Source organism: Physeter macrocephalus, unplaced genomic scaffold (assembly GCF_002837175.3).
Source record: "Physeter macrocephalus isolate SW-GA unplaced genomic scaffold, ASM283717v5 random_310, whole genome shotgun sequence".
Taxonomy (NCBI): domain Eukaryota; kingdom Metazoa; phylum Chordata; class Mammalia; order Artiodactyla; family Physeteridae; genus Physeter; species Physeter macrocephalus.
The window spans coordinates 18,235-23,836 of record NW_021145613.1 but is presented as its reverse complement, the minus strand read 5'-3'; positions in this window follow the sequence as shown (position 1 = coordinate 23,836).

The following is a 5,602-nucleotide window of genomic DNA, read 5'->3' as shown; positions in this document are numbered from 1 at the left end:
TTCTCCCATTCTGAGGGTTGTCTTTTTGTCTTATGGTTTCCTTTGCTGTGCAAAAGCTTTTAAGTTTCATTAGGTCCTATTTGTTTTTGTTTTTATTTCCATTTCGCTAGGAGGTGGGTCAACAAGGATCTTGCTGGTTGAGAGTCCGCCTGCCGATGCAGGGGACGTGGGCTCGTGCCCTGGTCTGGGAAGATCCCACATGCCACGGAGCGGCCCGTGAACCATGGCCGCTGTGCCTGCGCGTCCGGAGCCTGTGCTCCGCAATGGGAAAGGCCACAACAGTGAGAGCCCCGCGTATCGCAAAAAAAAAAAAAAGAAAAGGTGACCATATGTGCGTGGGTTTTTCTCTGGGCTTTCTATCCTATTCCATTGATCTATATTTCTGGGAAAACGCAGCCTTTTTTTTTTTTAACATCTTTATTGGAGTATAATTGCTTTACAGTGGTGTTAGTTTCTGCTGTATAACAAAGTGAATCAGCCATACATATACATATATCCCCATATCTCCTCCCTCTTGCATCTCCCTCCCACCCTCCCTATCCCACCCCTCTAGGTGGTCACAAAGCACCGAGCTGATCTCCCTGAAAACACATCCTTTAGAGTTCCTTTCAGCTCTGTCCTATGAGCTGTCTGACCTGGGTAAGATACTGCAACTCTCTGGGTTTCAGTTTTATCATACAGGTTTGTGGGATTAACAGGCCTCACCTAAATAGTTGTGGTAAGAATTAAATGAGACAATGCAAATACCTGATAATGCAAGGCAACTACCTAGTACATTGACAAATGCACAGCAATCAACAGTATTTGCACTATGGTCCTAGTGAGTTAGTTAGTCAAGATATCTTCAGAAACACACTTAGATTCATAAGCCCCAGCCCCTGGCAAATACCATTCTTCTTTCTGTCTCTATGAAATCATGTCAGTATTTGTCTTTTTTTTTGGCTGTGCCGTGCAGGCCGCGGGATCTTAGTTCCCTGACCAGGGATTGAACCCGTGCCCACTGCAGTGGAAGCGCACAGAGTACTAACCACTGGACCGCCAGGGAAATCCCAGTATTTATCTTTTTGTGCCTGGCTTATTTCACTTCATATAATGTCCTAAAGTTTCATCCAGGTAGTATATGTCAGAATTTCCTTCCTTTTTAAGGCTGAATAACATTCTATTGTATGTATATACCACATTTTGCTTATCCATTCATCTCTTGATGGGCACTTGGGTTGCTTTCACATTTCAGTTATTGTGAATAATGCTGCTATGAACATGGATGTACAAATATCCTTTCAAGATTCTGCTTTCAGTTTTTTTGGATATATACCCAGAAGTGGAATTGCTGGATCATATGGTAATTGTTTTTAATTTTTTGAAGAATTGCCATACTGTTTTCCACAGCGGACATAACTTTTTATTGAATACATTCCCATCAACAATGCACAAGGCTTCCAATCTCTCCACATCCTCACCAACATTTGTTACTTGTTTTTTTGATAATGGCCATCCTAACGGATATGAGGTGGTATCTGGTTCATAGTTTTGATTTGTATCTCCCTAATGATTAGTAATGTTGAGCATCTTTTTATGTGCTATTGGCCATTTGTATATCCTCGTTGGAGAAATGTCCGTTCAAGTCCTTTGTTCATTTTTTAATTTTTTTTTCTTTTTCTCTTTATGTTGTTGAGTTCTAGGAGTCCTCTATATATTCTGGATATTAATCCCTTATCAGATAATTTGCAAATGTTTCTCCCATTCTCTAGGTTGCCTTTTTACTCAGTGTCTTTAGAATGAACAAAAGTAAAAATTCTTCATGTAGTTCATTTTGTCTATTTTTTTCTTTTGTTGCTTGTGCCTTTGGTGTCATAACCAAGAAATCATTACCAAATCCAATGTTGTTAAGATTTTACCCTCTATTTTCTTCTAAGAGTTTTATAATTTTATTTATTTGTTTAAATATTTATTTATTTGGCTGTGCCGGGTCTTAGTTGCGGCACGTGGGATCTTCGCTGCTGCATGCAGGATCTTTTAGTTCCGGCTTGTGGGCTCCTTTAGTTGCAGTATACAGGCTCCTGTAGTTGCGGCATGTGGAATCTAGTTCCCTGACCAGGGACTGAAACCAGGCCCCCTGCGTTGGGAGTGTGGAGTCTTAACCACTGGACCACCAGGGGAGTCCCTAAGAGTTTTATAATTTTAGGTCTTACATTTAAGTCTTTGATCTATTTTGACTTAGTTTTTGTATATGGTGTTAGATTCTGATGAAATATATAAATAGAAGGTGGTATGTCCATACAATCAAGTATTACATGGCCATAAGATGGCATGAAGTACTGATGTATGCTACAACATGGATGAACCTTGAAAGTATTATGGTAAGGGAAAGAATCCAGTTACAAAAGGTCACATATTGTGACCATATTGTGACCATTTATATGAATGTCCAGAATAGGCAAATCTATAGAGATAGGAAGTAGATTAGTGATTGTGTAGGTCTGGGAAAGTTGGGGAATGATGGCTGAAAGCTATGGGGTTTCTTTTTGGGAGGATGAAAATGTTCTAAAATTGATTGTGTGGTGATGGCTGCACAATTCTGTGAATATAGCTAAACTAATTGTATGCATTAAATGGGTAATTGTATGGTATGTGAATTCTATCTCAATAAACCTGTTATCAAAAATATTGGGACTTCCCTGATGGTCCAGTGGTTAGCACTCTGAGATCCCAGCGCTGGGGGCCCAGGTTTGATCCCTGGTCGGGGAACTGGATCCCACATGCTGCAACTAAGGATCCCTCGTGACTCAGCTAAGACCCTGCGCAGCCAAATAAATTCATAAATATTTAAAAAAAATCATAATCCATCATGAATGAGTTAGCCGAAGCAAAAACACTCATAGAAACAAGCAAGAGATCACAGATATTGAACATATTAATGATAATTTGAGTAGTTAATATATTGTGGGCAGTGCTCTAAGCACTTTAACATATATTAATCCATAATTCTCACAACACCCTATGAAGTAAATACTATTATTGATTCCATTTTACAAATGAGGTAACTGAGGCACAGGAAATAACTTAGCCAAGATTCCATAGCATATTCCAGGGGACCCAGGATTTGAACATAATTGGGGTAGAGTCCATCCCTACACTACACTATACTACAATTATACTGCCTCTTTTAAAAACAACATAGAAGTATATGTAATATGATTTAAGAAATAAATGAGGACTGAAAAATGAAAGAACAAGAGGACTATCAAGAATGAGTAGGTAGGGACTTTTCCCTGGTGGTCCAGTGGCTAAGTCTCTGTGTTCCCAATGCAGGGGGCCCAGGTTTGATCCCTGGTCAGTGAACTAGATGCCACATGCTGCAACTAAGAGTTCACATGCCGCATCTAAGACTTCTCATGCCACAACTAAAGATCCCGCAAGCCATGCGGCGCGGCCAAAAAACCAAACCAAAACCAAAAAACCAAAACAAAAACAAAGGAGGAAGACAAGACTTAAGAGTGAGTGGCAGGGCTTCCCTGGTGGTGCTGTGGTTGGGAATCCACCTGCCAATACAGGGGACACGGGTTCGAGCCCTGGTCCAGGAAGATCCCACATGCTGCAGAGCAACTAAGCCCGTGCGCCACAACTACTGAGCCTGTGCTGTAGAGCCTGCGCACCACAACTACTGAAGCCCGCGTGCCTAGAGCCCGTGCTCCGCAACAAGAGAAGCCACTGCAATAAGAAGCCCGCGCACCGCAACCAAGAGTACCCACCCCCCCACCGCAACTAGAGAAAGCCCACGCGCAGCAACAAAGACCCAACACAGCCAAAAATAAAATAAATAAATTTATAAAAAATAAAATAAAGTGAGTGGCAGATGTTGTAGGGATGGGTGTCGGGGTAAAAGATGCATTTTTCTTTCTGTACCATTTTCTTAAGCAGTTATTCAATCTTTTGGGGGCACAAGGTTGTCTTACTCTCAAATTACATTTAAAAGCAACATTTTGCAGAATACCTTTAGGCCAAAATAAAGGCTAAATTCAAGAGTGCTTCAAAACACATGGAAATAGCACATACATAGAAGAGACTGAAGAGTTACAGAAAAATTGGTATGTTTACCTGAAAAAATGTTGAAATATTTCTTATAACATATTTAGTGTGTTTTAGGGTAAAAATGTTAATTTGAAAAAAATAATTCTAAAAGTTGGTGGGTTATTTTTAAAAAGGCACTTTGGAAAAAAAAAGAAAAAGTACCTGAACAACTGATTTAAGTCTCTCTTTTGAAAATACTGAATCATCACATATAAAAAGATAAGGAATGTGTGATGATGAAACAGTGAATCTTGGTCATGATTATTATTAGGTGGAAGGTTGATGGAAGCTTTAGAAAGGGTGAATCAGGCTGACAACACCTGAATCAACAATCTTAACATCACTAAAGTAGTGATGAAACACAGCAACACCTATGAGAAGGACCCTGAATCTAATCAAGTCTCTAGATCTAACCAGTGGTATATAGCAAGTAAGGGAGGTAGAGGTACAATCAGCCAAATCTAGAAGCCCCTGGCCCTCTATGATAAAGGATGAATGTCCCAGGTACTTCATCAAATAAAGGGCATTTAAAAAAGGAGATAGGAGAACTGTTAATAGATTAAAAGAGATTTTAAGAGATTTATCAGCCAAATGCAAAGTGTGGACCCTGTTTAGATCCTGATTTGATTTAAACAAATCAACTGTAGTAAGATTTTACTTTTGAGACAACTGGGGAATTCGAAAATGCAGAGAGTATTAGTTAATATTTTGGAATTATTGTTAATTTTGTTAGGTACGACAATGGTATTGTGATTATATTTATAAAAATTTATCTTAGAAATGCTTAGGTATTGATGAAATGATGATCTCCCTTAGAAATACCATGGTGAGGGACTTCCTTGGTGGCACAGTGGTTAAGAATCCGCCTGCCAATGCAGGGGACATGGGTGCGAGCCCTGGTCCAGGAAGATCCCACATGCCGTGGAACAGCTAAGCCCGTGCGCCACAACTACTGAAGCCCACATGCCTAGAGCCCGCGCTCTGCAGCAAGAAAAGCCACCGCAATGAGAAGCCCACACACTGCAATGAAGAGTAGCCCCTGCTCGCTGCAACTAGAGAAAGCTCACGCACAGCAACTAAGACCCAATGCAGTCAAAAATAAATTTAAAAAAAAAAAAAAAAGAAAGAAAGAAATACCATGGTGGGTGTGTGGGTAGGAATAAGAATGGGGGTAAAGATTAAATAAGATGGAAAAACAGACATCATTTTATTTTTGCATGGGTGAAAATTTCTACAATAAAAGATTTTTTAAAACCCTTAGGAAAGCGTAAGAAATGAATGTTTAAAGCAGAAATGAATATATTACAATACAGAACTCCAATAAAACTGTTAAGTCTGAGAGCTGGTTCTTTGAAAGACAACAAATAAAAAAAAATCTGGGGCTTCCCTGGTGGCGCAGTGGTTGAGAGTCCGCCTGCCGATGCAGGGGATATGGGTTCGTGCCCTGGTCCGGGAAGATCCCACATGCCGCGGAGCGGCTAGGCCCATGAGCCATGGCCGCTGGGCCTGCGCGTCCGGAGCCTGTACTCCG